We start from the raw sequence: 14,063 nt of genomic DNA on the forward strand, positions 1-14,063 counted from the left end.
ATCGATACACACATCTTGCTCAGTCACTGAATGAAGGCCGTCCTTAGAAAGGTGTGATCTTGGGCTAGGTGATTGCCTGCAGCTGGGGCCGATCCCAAGACGCTGACACAGTTGGAGCTCCCTAATCTTTCCACAGCTGGACAGAACATCCTTTCTTGAAAAAAACTTGGGATAACTCATCTTTATGTCTCCCCTGTTAACTTTATTTAGCTACAAATAAATAATGGATTGTGAGAATTCAAAGAGAAAGTATATAAAGTGCTCAGCAGAGTATCTACCATAGTAAGCTTTTAAAATTCAAGGTATTATTATCAAAATCTATAGTCTGGTTAAAATAAATACTTTTCTCTACTTTGTTCCTTGAATTGAGTATCATTTCATAAACTATTTAAATGTCCCCTATGGAACTGTTCACAGAACCTCCAGTATTTTGTGTCAACAGTATACTTCACCTACTAGATAGATAACCGAGTTTGAAATGTAGAGTCAGAGATTTGCTTCAGTTCTTCCACTTAATGAAGTGAGAACTTGAGAAAGTTATTTTCTTTGGACATCAATCTCTTCTTCCATAGAAGGTGCTGAACAATAAATAACCTTTTGCTGTCCAAAGAATCCTCTGTGCTCCATCTATTTATCCCTCCTTATCCTCTCAACGCTGGGGAACCACTGATCTTACTGTCTCAATAGATTTGCCTTTTCCAAAGTGTCGTAAGTTGGAATCATACAGTATGATTGAGTAAACAGAGTGAAAAGTAATAGCCTTTTCGTATTGGCTCCTTTCACTTAGTAATATGCATTTAAGTTTCCTCTATGTCTTTTCATGTCTTGATAGCTCATTCCTTTTTATTGCTGAATAATATTCTATTGTTTGAATGTACTAAAGTTTATCCATTCCCCTACATTTTGTTCTACATTTTGGCAATTGTAAATAATGCTACTATAAACATTTGTGTGCAGGGTTTTCTGTGAATGTTAAGTTTCTAACGCCTTTGGGAAAATGTCAAAGAGTGTGATTCCTGTATCTTATGGTATGGATATGCTGAATTTTATAAGAAGTTTCCAAACTCTTTTCCAAAATGGCTATACTATTTTTTGTTCCCACCAGCAATTAATGAGTTCTTGCTGTTCCACATCCTTGCTGGCATTTGGTATTGTCAGTGTTCTGGAATTTGGCCAGTCTAATAGGTGTGCAGTGGTATCTCACTGTTTTGATTTGCATTTTTCTGATGACATGTGATGTGTGGAGCATCTTTTCATATGCTCATTTACCATCTATATATCTTTTTTGGTGAGATATCTGAAGTTTCTGATCCACTTTTAAATCAAATTGATTTTGCCAACCTCTTTTTTATTTTCCTTAATTTTCTCAACAAACCTGTCAGAGATTATAGTTATCTTTATAAAATGTTAAATATTTCTCCTAGAGTCACTAGGATCTGAGTCAATTTTATGCTTGCTCTTCTTTAACCCAAGCCCAAAGTTGTTTGTTCTATACTTTGAAGACTCTTCGAAAAAACTGACCATCAAAAGTGCCTTGACTAGTTCAATTTGGATTGACAAAGGTTTTGCAAATTCTTGTTCTTTTGTTTCACTCTTCATATGCAATGGAAAAATTTTGGTCTGGTAGGAAACATGTGTTGTTGGCTCCTGTAAGACTTTCCTGATCCTTCTGCTCAGGCTAGGGAGCACAAACATGCACACTGTGTTCTTAAAAAATGCCGCGGGGAGTCAGACTGGAGTTTGGTGTTTCTAGCAGAGGAAGCAAAACAGCTGTTGCAAAGTCTGCAGCTTGGGGCAGTGAAACAATTTTAAGAGCTGTGAGTGAGAGCCCCACAAGCTCTGCATGCATGACCTTGCTTCCCACACTATGCCTTCCGATCTCAGAGGCTTTATTATGATGATGATTCTATTTCTAGAGAACCCAGAGAACATAAGGGAGATTACTGTATGAAGCACGAAAGGTATATGGGATTTATCCCTTAGTGGACCATTTCAAAGGTTTTGAGTTTCAACCATCCTGATGCTTTAACAATAATCCAGGGATTTAGAAAGTATGAAAACAGAGTTGTGCTCAAGATAACAGAATAGTACACAAAGTCCTAAATTTATCACAAAAGACAGCAAGAGGTCAAGGGTATATTTTCACTCTCAAAGTATAGATTTGAATCTACCAAAGATAGTTTATGGCTGGGGTTTTTGAAGTGTCTGTTGTCACAGAATCATTACATTAGAAAAAAGAGAGAGCAAGAGAGAGAGAACACTTTTTAAAAGACACTCGATACTCTATGGGGCAGTGAGTGACAGTTTAATATTTTGTGTAAATTAATCTGCAGTAAGCAAAATTCAGAGTAATAATTGTAATAGGCAAGCTCTCTTATTAGGTAGTCATTGTGATTTTTATGCATAAAGTGCGTCAGCATGTTTTTTCCCAGTGTGGCACTGTTTGAATTGTTGCCTTTATACGTTACTCTTGAAGGCATTTGGGATTCAATGCACAAAAATATGGTGAAGAAGAAAGTGTAACTTGCATATAGATATAAAAAATGAGGAATATTCTGATTTAAAAATTCACTTATATATTTATTAAAAATAATTTTAGTTTACCAAAAGCTGGATCTTATTTTCACTAGAAAAATACCATCATGTCTCTGAAAACCAATTCTTTAAAAACTTGCTTATAGGTGCACATAATAAATAGAAAGCAAATAATAAAAATTAAGAAACTACTTACATATCAAATATGTAAATATTGTGGCTTTGGAGATGAAACTTTCTCCAAGAAATAGACTACTAGAAAAACTACACTTAATAACATTCCTATTGTAGAAGGTATAGGAAATTACTTCAGGGGACCTGGAATTCCATTCAAGAAGTGTGCAAATAGAGTAGAAAGTAATAGCCTTTTCGTACTGGTTTCTTTCACTTAGTAATATGCATTTAAGCTTCCTCCATGTCTTTTCATGGCTTGATAGCTCATTCCTTTTTATTACTGAATAATATGCTATTGTTTGGATGTACTGAAGTTTATCCTATTAGATATATGAAGTTTAGATTTTATAGATTTCAATTTTTAAATTTTGCAACAAAACAAACATTTCAGAAAAAAAACTAGAAAAGAGATAAGGGAAAAGAAAAAAGATTTAAATTAGTTGAAAACTCAGTATCCAAAAACTATCACAGCAAATAAAAAAATCTATATCACTTTAACTACTATATCCATCATATAGAAATCATAATTTATTTAATCACATTTCTAATATTGAAATTTAATTTGCACCATTTTGTTGCATCAACATTATAACAAAAACACACTGTATGTACTGTCAGTCCACGTCTACAGGTTTCATTCACATCCCCAGATTCAACCAACTGCAGATCAAAAACTGTATTTTCAGTCCATAGTTGGAAATCTGAGGATGTGGAGAGCTGACTGTATGCATTGTTCTACACTATTTTATATAACAGACTTGAATATCCATGGATTTTGGTATCTGCAGGAGGAGGGGGTGTCCTGGAACCAGTCTCCTGCAGGTGTCCAGGGACTGCCATATATACTTATATTTGACTTCCTGTCTGATATTTTTATTTCTAAATTTTTATTTTGAAAAACACATATACTAAAAAGCACTAAAATTATAAAACATTTAAAAGAATAGTTTAATATATACCATTTTGTATGTTCTTTACTTTGTTTCACTAATTATCAAGAAATTGCTATTTGCTATATCTCTCTCACTTATTGTATTATTCTCATTTATATAGATTCATATTATTTTTTCTGAACCACTTAAAAGAAAGTTGCAGCTATCATAACTCCTCATCTCTATTTCAGAATTTATCTTCTAAGACAAAAAATACTCTCCCACATGACCACAATACAAATATTATATTTACAAAGCAAATTTAAAAAGTCATACAAATTGTCCATATGTATTTTTTCCCATTTTAAAGGTAACTTTTTCCATTTACAGTGTAAAAAGTTATCCATGATACTTTGAGGTATATGGATGTCCTGTTTACCAACAAACTTCCATCCGATATAAAGGAGCTTATTTACTTAAATACATATATATTATTTACAGATATTGTTAGAGTCCCCTCAATATAGGTTAATATTATTTTGCACTCTCAGCAATAATTAGTAGCACACACTTCCCAAAGGAATACATTGTCCAGCTTTTGTATATTTGTGAATATCAGTTTTTATTGCTTGTAAAATTTGGTCGAACGCAAGATTTGGATCTTTAGCTAGTGCTATGCTTAGAACCACTGGTTCCCAGGAGACAGCTATATATCTCTTCCCAACTCTGCTTTCAGTAACAGCATTTGGGTAGCTTGATATCAGTCACAGTGGAATACCCTTTGGAAATCAGAAAACGTTCCAATTCAGAACTCCCTTCATTCCCAGAAATCCAGTTATTAAGCAGATATTTGTTCATTACTCTTTGTGGCAAAAACGGGCTGCCTTATATCCATGAACAACCACTCCCAGCCTACAACTTGCGACCTACCTGTGGGGAGAATTGGGTCAGCAGACAGCTGAGAAGGGGATTGTAATGTGAGGCACATGTAGGTGAGAGCAGAGAGCACATGAAAAGAAGTATCCCTTTACAAGTGACCTTTAGCATACCACCCTCCTTACAATACAAAAATCAAGATGACTGTCTGCCAGTATTTTGCTGTTTTAGCAATTAAATTCATCATTCCTACTCCTGTGGGGAGCAACCAGTGAACAGTGTAGAGAGAATAATTAGTGGTTTCTACTGATTATTTTCAAGAAAAAAGAAGTTTCCGTTGTGCTGGCTGGTAAGATCAGAGAGAGGGAGTGTGTGGTTTTCATGCTATCCTTTTAAATTGTTTCCAATTTAACAATGAAAGAATTTGAGACTCAGAAGAATTAAAGTGATTGAAAGTCATATATTAAATTAAGGTTTAATATAGTGCTGAAATCTTGAGCTTCTGTATTCTAGCTTGTCAGAGATGGAAGAGAGTGTAGAGATGAGTAGGTCAAAACTCTCTTGCTATAAACAGAGCAAATATACCACCAAACTGCCATGTAACTTCCCAAGAACAGACAGCAGGAAGGTGACAGAGTTAGAATTACAAACATAGGTCTTCTGACTTTCAGCTTGGGGATCTTTCTCGTGCACCAAGAAACCACCTTCCTAAACCTGTGATATTTGTGCTCCTAGCTTCTAAAAATGGCTCTGGAGATTCCAATCTAGCATCCATGAAGAATTAAATGGTAGTAACTTCCCCTTGTATTCTTGTGAAAATCAATAGAGAGCTGAGTTAAAAACAAAACAAAACAAAAAATTATTAATGCCTGGGCACTACACCTAGAGCCATCAAATGAAAAGAGGTTTCATCACAACTCTGTATTTTATTTTAATATATTTATTTTAGAGCCATCAAATGAAAAAAGATTTCATCACAACTCTGTATTTTAATATGTTTATTTTATTTTAAAAGAGTAAAATCAACATTTCAGTGTAGAATTCTATAGTTTTGACGAATTTATCCAATCATGTAATTATCGCCACAATTCTCTTGTTATTCCTTCGAGTCAACCCCTTCCCCAAATCTCAGCCTTTGGTAGCCACAGATCTGTTCTCTGTTACCTTTTAAATATGTTGTATAAATGTAATCATGCATTATGTAGCCTTTGAATCTGGCTTCTTTTACTTACAACAATGCACATATATTGTTGCATATATCAGTAATTTTCTTTTGTTGCTGAATATGTATGACCATAATACATTTTGTTTATTCATTCGTAGTTGAAGGCTATTTCAGTTGTTCACAGTTTTGGCTAAATATGAATAAAGCCATGATTAACACTTATGTGTTTACACACACACACACACACACACGTCATTCATCTTAGGTAAATATATAGAATGAGATTGTTGGAATGATAAGTATTATAGGTTAAGGGTTAGCATTATAAGACAATGGCAAATTGTTTTCTAAATTCTGCAACACTTTGCATTTGTAACAGTATAATAAGAGATTCTTCCCCAGCATTTTGTATTTTCAAGTTTTTAAAAAATGTTATCCATTCTAATAGGTTGTAGTGGCATATCTTTATAAATGTAATTTGCTTTACATTAATGCCTAATGATGTTGAACATGTTTTCACATGCTTATTTGCCATCCATTTATTTACTTTGATAAAGTATATGTTCAACTTTTTCTATTTCTTATTAGCTTTTTACTATCTTTTTATTAAGTTTATTGGGGTGACATTGGCTAATAAAATTAGATAGATTTCAAGTGTACAGTTTTACAATGCATCATCTGTATGTCACATTGTGTTTACCACACAAAGTGAAATCTCCATCCATCACCAGATATTTAACCCCCTGTACCCTTATCTACCACTCCCACACCCTTTTCTTTGGTTACCACCAAAATGTTGTCTGTGTCTGAGTTTTTGCTTGTTCATTTGTCTTGTTTATTTGTTGCTTTCAGTTTTATATGCCACATGTGAGTGAAATCATATGGTTCTAAACTTTTTCTGTCTGACTTATTTCTCTTAGCATGATAATGTCAAGATTTATCCATATTGTCACAAACAGCAGTATTTCATTTTATCTTTTCTTATGACTGAGCAATATTCCATTATATTGGAATATACCACATCTTCTTTATCCAATCATCTGTCGAAGGTCACTTCGGTTGTTTCCATGTCTCGGCCACTGTGAATAATGCTGCAATGAACATCCGGGTACATGTATCTTTATGGACAAGGTTGTCAAATTTTTTAAGTAGATACCCAAAAGAGTGATTGCTGGGTCATATGGTAACTGTAGTCTTAATTTTTTGAGGAATCTCTATACTGTTTTCCATAATGGCTGCACCAATTTACATTCCCACCAGCAGTATATGAGGGTTACTTTTTCTCTATAAACTTCCCAAACACTTGTCATTACTTGTCCTGTTGATGATAGCCATTCTAACAGGTATGAGGTGGTATCTCTTTATGGTTTGGATTTGCATTTTTCTAATAGCTAGTAAAATTAAATATCTTTTATATCTCTCTTGCCTGTTTGTATGTCTTCTTGGGAGAAGTTCGGGTCCTCTGCCCATTTTTTAATTAGACTGTTTGCTTTTTGTCGTTAGTTATATGAGTTCTTTAAATACTTTGGATATTAAATACTTTGAATATCAGCAAAACGTACAATTAAGAAAATAAAGTCTCTTCAATAAATGGTACTGGGAAAATCGCAAAGCCACATGCAAAAGAATTAAACTAGACTGTCATCTGCACCATATGCCAAAATTAATTCAAAATGTTTCAAAGACCTAAATATAAGACCTGAAACAATAAATTGTGTAGAAGAAAACATAGGTACTAAACTCATGGAACTTGGTCTTGTAGGGAATTTTATGACCTCAAAGGCAAAGGAAATAAAAGTAAAATAAATAAATGGGACTATACCAAACTAAAAATCTTTACACAGCAAAAGAAATCAACAAACCAAAGAGGAAACCAACTGAATGTATTTTTTAAATTATTTTAACATTGAATTTTAAGTGTTTGAGTATATTCTGGGTGACACACAATGCAATACAGATATGATTTTCTGTTGAATGATACACTAAACAGATTTTGTTAATGTCACTCCCAATAATTTTTAATAAAAAAGTCCTTTATCTGATCTATGTTTTGCAAATATTTTCTCTTTACTTTGTAGCTTTTCCTTTTTATTCTCTTAACCATACTTTCACAGGGTACTTCTTAATTTGGATGAAGCCCAATTTATACATATTTTACTTTTATGGATTATGGTTTTGGTGTCATATCTAAGAAATATTTGCTGAGTCCAAAGTCACAAATATTTTTTCTTATGTGTTACTTTAAACATTTGAGATTTTTAGGTTTTATACTTCTGTCTATAATCAATTTTGAGTTAATTTTTAGATTAGGTGAGAAGTATGGGTTGACCTTTTATTCTTCCTCCCCTGTCCTCCCCTTCCTTCTCCTATCTCTCTTTTTCCCTCCTTCCCTTAATCTATCTTTTTTCCTTCCTTCCTTCCTTCCTTCCTTCCTTCCTTCCTTCCTTCCTTCCTTCCTTCCTTCCTTCCTCCCTCCCTCCCTCCCTCCCTCCCTCCCTCCCTTCCTCCCTCCCTCCCTCCCTCCCTCTCTCTTTTGTTTTCTTTTTTCTTTTGTTTTCTTTTTTCTTTTGTTTTCTTTTGTTTTGTTTTCTTTTCTTTTCTTTTCTTTCTTTCTTTTCTTTTTTCTTTTCTTTCTGTCTTTCCTCTTTCTTCTTTATTTTCTTTCACATGTAGCTGTTAAAATGTTTTAGTGAAATTTATTGAAAAGATTATTCTTTCTTCCTTGAATTACCTGTTTCTTTATTACAAATCTATTAACTATATATATGTTAGGGGCGCCACAACCTAAACGGGCCCTTAAGGGTTAAGGATAAAACATGCTGGGCTTGGGCTTCACAAGAACAGAAGACAAATAGCAGCTCAGCAGCCCGTGACACCAACATGTTTGTACAGAGAACTCTGAGAACTTCCTTTGTTTTACACCACCTGTGCTTGACCGATCAGTACATGACCAGTACCCCCTTTCCTCTTCTTTCCTTCCACTGCCCCTTGTCCCCATAGCACCAGCTGAAGACCAATTATATTGTGACAAGTCCCTTTTGCTTGCCCCCCTTTGTTTTTGCTGTATAAATATAGCTGCTTTGCAAAATAAAATTTGAGGCTTGATCAGAATACTGTCTTGCCTCCACTCTTTTCTCTCGTCCGTGTTACCCCTCTTTTCTTTAGGTTGGGTTCTCCTCGGTTCTCCCACCAAATAACCGGTCCCGCGGGCGGGACATATATATATGGGTCCTTTCCTGGACTCTACCTAGTCACTTAAGTATGTATTTATCCCTCTGCATATACTGCACTATCTTAATTACTATGTAGATTTATATTGTCTTTAAATAAGGTAGTAAAGTGCTCCAAAATAATTCTTTGTTTTCAAAGTTATTTTAAGTAATCTAGAACCTTTGTTTTTCCATATAACTTTTATCCTTATCTTATGACTTAAAACAAACAAACAAACAAAAAACAACAGAAGCAACAACAACAACAACAAAATCAGCCTCCCTGGGTAATGATTGAAGTTCTATTAGTTTCGAAGATGTAGTAGTTATTTACATGTGTTACCTTGGCTAGGATATGATGTCTAGAGATTTTGTCAAACATTATTCTGGATATTTCTGTAAGGGAGTTTTTGGATGAGATTAAAATAGAAACTGATGAACTTTGAGTAAAGCAGAGTGCTCCCCATAATGTGAGTGGGCCTCATCTAATCCAGAAGGCCTGGTTAGAGCAAAAGAATGAATTTTCTTAAACAAGGAGGAATTCTTCCAGCAGTCTTTGGACTAGAACTTTAGCATTGGATTTGCCCTGTGTCTCCAGCCTACCTCTCTACCCTATATAGTTTGAATTTGCCAGTTTCCAAAATTGCTTGAGTAATTTCTTTAAAATAAATCTCAATATCTCTCTTTATCTTTCTCTCACTCCTTCCCCACTCGTGTGCACGTTGGCGCTCCGCCTATCCCCTGCACACACTGGTTTTGTTTCTCTAGTGAACCCTAATATAGGAGATTAATACTTACAAATATTGTGTGTTTCAAACCATTAATACAATAATTCTATCAATTTACTTGTCTTTGAATTTTTTACCCTTGCTTTGTAACTTCCAGTATTCATATCTTTTACCTATTTTGTTACATTTATATCTAAGCATTTCATGTTTTGATACTATTTTGAGAAGTATGCTTTTCTTAATTTTAATTTCCAATTGTTAATTGCTAGATATAGAAAAATGATTCATATATACAGACCTAGAATCTTACAGCATAGACATATTAATTCTATGAGTTTTTGCTAATGCTGCTAAATGCTGGCATCATAAAATAAGTTGGAATATATTTAATTCTTTTCTCTTTTCTACAAGAGTTTAGGCATAAGTGGTAAGTATTATTTCTTCCTTAAGTATTTGGCAGAAATTGTAAGTAAAATTATCTGGACATTGGTTTTTCTTTGTTAGAATATTTTAAAGAATGAATTTAATTTAACAAATATACGATTATTCGGATTATCATTTTTCAGTCATTTTTATTGCTTGTGTTCTTCAAGAAATTAACTCAGATTATTCATGTGAATTTGGTGAAAAAATTGTTCTTAGTATTACCTTATCACCTTTTAAATATCTATAGGATGTTTTGACATACCTCTTTTATTCCTAAAATTGGTAATTGGTGTCTTCTCATATTTTTCTTTGTCAGTCTGGCCAGTGGTTGTGAATTTTTTCAATCTCTTCAAAAAGCTTTGGTTCTATGATTTTCTCTATTGTTTTTCACTCTTTGATTATATTAGTTTCTGTTCTTTATAATTTCCTTCCTTCTTTTTGCTTTGCATTTAACTTGTCTTATGCTTGTTTTCTAAGTTTAGATTAGTGATTCAAGACTTTTTATCTTTTTAGTATAAGCACTTAATACTATACATATCTCTTTAAGCACTGCATTAACTATATCCTATGAATTTTGATTTATTGTATTTTCATTTTTTTTAGTTCAAAATATTTTCTATTTTTTTACTTCCTTTTTGACACATCAGTTATTCGGGAATGTATTTTTAAATTTTCAAATACTTGAGAAATTCTTAAATATTTTTCTGTTAGTACTGATTTCTAGTTAAATAATGTCATGGTCAGAGAATGGACTTTGAATGATTTTAATTCCTTTAAATTTGTTCAGAATTTAAATCATGGCTCAGAATATTTTTAGTTTTGGTAAATATTTCAGGTAAATTTGAAAATAAGGTATATTCTAAGGGTGGATTTTTTAAATGAATATTAATGAGCTCAAGGTAGTTGATCATTCTGTTAATGTATTTTTATACTTGCTGATGTTTTCTCAAGTTTTTCTATTTCTTACTGAGAGAGGAATGTTGAGTCTCCCAACTATATTTGTGGATTTGTCTATTTCACCTTTGAAGAGTTTTGGCTTCCTGTATTTTGAAACTCTGTTACTAGGGGCATACACATTTAAGATTGTTATGTCTTCCTGTTATATTGAACTTTTTATCATTTTGCAATGTACCTCTTTATTGTTGGTAATTTTTTGTTCTAAAGTCTTTATCTGATATTAATTTAGCCATTCTAACTTCTTTTCAATTATTATTTTAGTAACATATTCACTTTATTATTTTAATTATCTATTTAAAGTAGATTTAGATAGATAGGCAGTCAGACATAGATGTTGATTTTAAGTCAACCTCACAATCTCTATTTAATTGTGTTTAGAACATTTACATTTAGTTATTCATATGGTTTAAAATTTTATCATTTTTTCTGTTGTTCTCTCTGATTTTAGTTCTTATATTGCCCCTTTCCTGACTTCTTTTTGATAATTTAAGCATTTTAGTATATTTTAATTTATCTCTTTTTGGCTATATGTATTTTTATTTTATTTTATTTTTGTTATTGGTGACAGATTACAATATATATATTTAAATTTTCATAATCATCGATTTAACATTTTATCAATAAAATGTAGATGCCTTACAAACCTTCATTCTTTTTATACTCTTTGCCTCATGTTATAGTTATACAAATTTCATCTACATACCTTAAACATGTTACCAGAAACCATTATGTTTTATACATTCTGAACTCATATGTATTTTAAAGAACTTAAAAGGAATAAACAGACTTTTATATATTTTTTTCCAGATATTTAGCATTTCTGTTGCTCTTCTTTCATTCTTAAATTCCAAGTTTCCTTCTGGTATCATATAACTTCAGCCTTTTTTTTTTTTTTAGAGCAGGTCTACTGGCTCTAAATTCTCTCAATTTTCTTTCATCTGAGGGTGTCTTTTTTCCTCATTCCCAGAAGGTATTTTTTTTCTGGGTATAGAATTCTCTGTTGGGACATACATTTTTTTTTCAGCAATTTAAAGATATATACTTCATTTCTAGGTTTTTGGTGAGAAATCCATAGTCTTCAAATTGTTTTCCCCTACAGGTAATATATCACTTTTATTTGAGTATGTTCAAGATTCTTTTCTTTGTTTTTTAATGTTTAAATGTAAAGTATCCAAGCAAATTTACTTTGATTTTGTTCTGGTTTGTATGTGTTGAGTTTACTGAATCTTTAAATTTAAATCTTTCACCAAGTTTGAGATATTTTCAATGATTAATTCTTCAAAAAGTTCTTTTTATACCAATTTCTCTCTCTTTTTAGACAGGAACATTAGTGATATAATGTCAGAGTTTCTTAGATTGATTTATTTACCAATCTTTTATCTCTATTCTTTAGATCAGATAATTTCTATTGGCCTACCTTTACCTTCACAGACTTTCTTCTATCATTTCCATTCTGTTGTTATTATTATTATTAATTATTATTGCTTTTATTTTAGAAATTGTACTTTTTAGTGCAAAATTTTTCCTTTGGTTCATTTTTATTTATCTACTAAGAACTTGTGTTTTTCTAATTATTTCAAATTTGTTCACCTTTGCTTCATGGAGCATAGATTTCATAGTGCTTTAAAATTTATGTAATTGTTATAAAACTGAATTATGTTCTAAAATTTGTATGTCAAAACCATAACTCCAAATGTGACTTTATTTGGAGATAGAATCTTTGGGGAGGTTATGAATGTTACATGAGTTTATGAGGGTGGGGTCCTAATCTGATAGAACTAGTGTCCTGAGAATAATGGGAAGAAACACCAGATATCTCTGTCATTTTGCATGTTTACAGAAGAAAGGTCAAGGTTAGGACACAGTGAGAAGACAGCCACCTAGAAGCCAGGCAAAGAGGCCTAGACACCAACCTTGACAGTATCTTGATCTTGGACTTATGGCCTTCAGAACTATGAGAAAATAAACCTCTGTTACTTAAGCAACCCATGTTATTATGGCAGCCCCAGCAGATCAACATACTGATAATTCCCCATTTGCATTATCTTAGGGTTAATATATGTTGATTGAGTTTTCTCCTGAGAATTGGTCAAATGTCTCTGGTTCTTTGTGTGTCAAAAAGTTTTGTAATATATTCTGAACATTTTGAATATTATGTTGTGTGGGCTCTGAAACCTTTTTAAATGCTTTGGAGAATGTCATCATTGAGTAACATCTTGAGAATTTCAAGGGTGAATATACTTAGGTTTAATGATTATGTTGAAAAGAGGCACCTAAGAAACCTGTCTTTATGTTGAATTTGCATAATAAGAGCAAAACTTTGACTCATATTGTATAATTTTACTTGATATGGCTAAGTACAGTTGTATATTTTAGGAAACAAAGACTCCTCCTTCTATCCAAATCTATCTTTTTTGCATTATTGGCATCTGGACCAAAGAAGTATTGGTGATTTGAAATAAATCAACTCTATAATAATTTTGCAAAATCAGTTGTCATGACTAATTAGTTAGTGCATTTTATATGTTTTCTCTACTGCATAAATAGAATTAAATATTCATATATAATTTAGAAATAACTTGTTTTTCTAAACTCATTTGTGCTTTTTTTGAAGTAAGTTTAGTTCTGTCACATACAGAAGAACAATATTTATGATATATAACATTTTTGATATATAATGGAAAATATTTAAAAATCATATAGCAGTCTACGGCCATGCCACCTTGAACGTGCCCGATCTCATCTGATCTTGGAAGCTAAGCAGGGTCATGCCTGGTTAGTACTTGGATGGGAGACCACCTGGGAAGAACAGGTGCTGTCGGCATAAATAAAAAATCATATAGACATTGAAAAAATCATTTCTGCTATCACTATACCTGATAAGTAATTTATTTGAAAATTGATCTTTATTTTATGTCATTAAAATATTTAGGAAATAAGTTTATATTAATAAAGCAAGTTTTTATCTAGAAGTGTTTCAAAATATGGTTATTGCTAATAATAACTGGCATTAATGTAACTTTTCATGAGTTTAAGTTTTACTTTTGTGAACTAAAAATTCAGCTATTTATATAGTCTCTATTACTTCATGCATATCAAAATCTCAGCATCAGCCACAGAG

The 14,063-nt window shown here is 32.4% G+C and overlaps 1 pseudogene; it reads left to right on the forward strand.

The window, feature by feature from the left end:
• The first annotated feature begins 13,647 nt into the window (after positions 1 to 13,647).
• LOC118603266 lies at positions 13,648 to 13,766 on the forward strand (annotated as a pseudogene).
• Positions 13,767 to 14,063: the final 297 nt, after the last annotated feature.

This window comes from Rousettus aegyptiacus, unplaced genomic scaffold (genome assembly GCF_014176215.1).
Source record: "Rousettus aegyptiacus isolate mRouAeg1 unplaced genomic scaffold, mRouAeg1.p scaffold_m13_p_5, whole genome shotgun sequence".
Classification (NCBI taxonomy): Eukaryota; Metazoa; Chordata; class Mammalia; order Chiroptera; family Pteropodidae; genus Rousettus; species Rousettus aegyptiacus.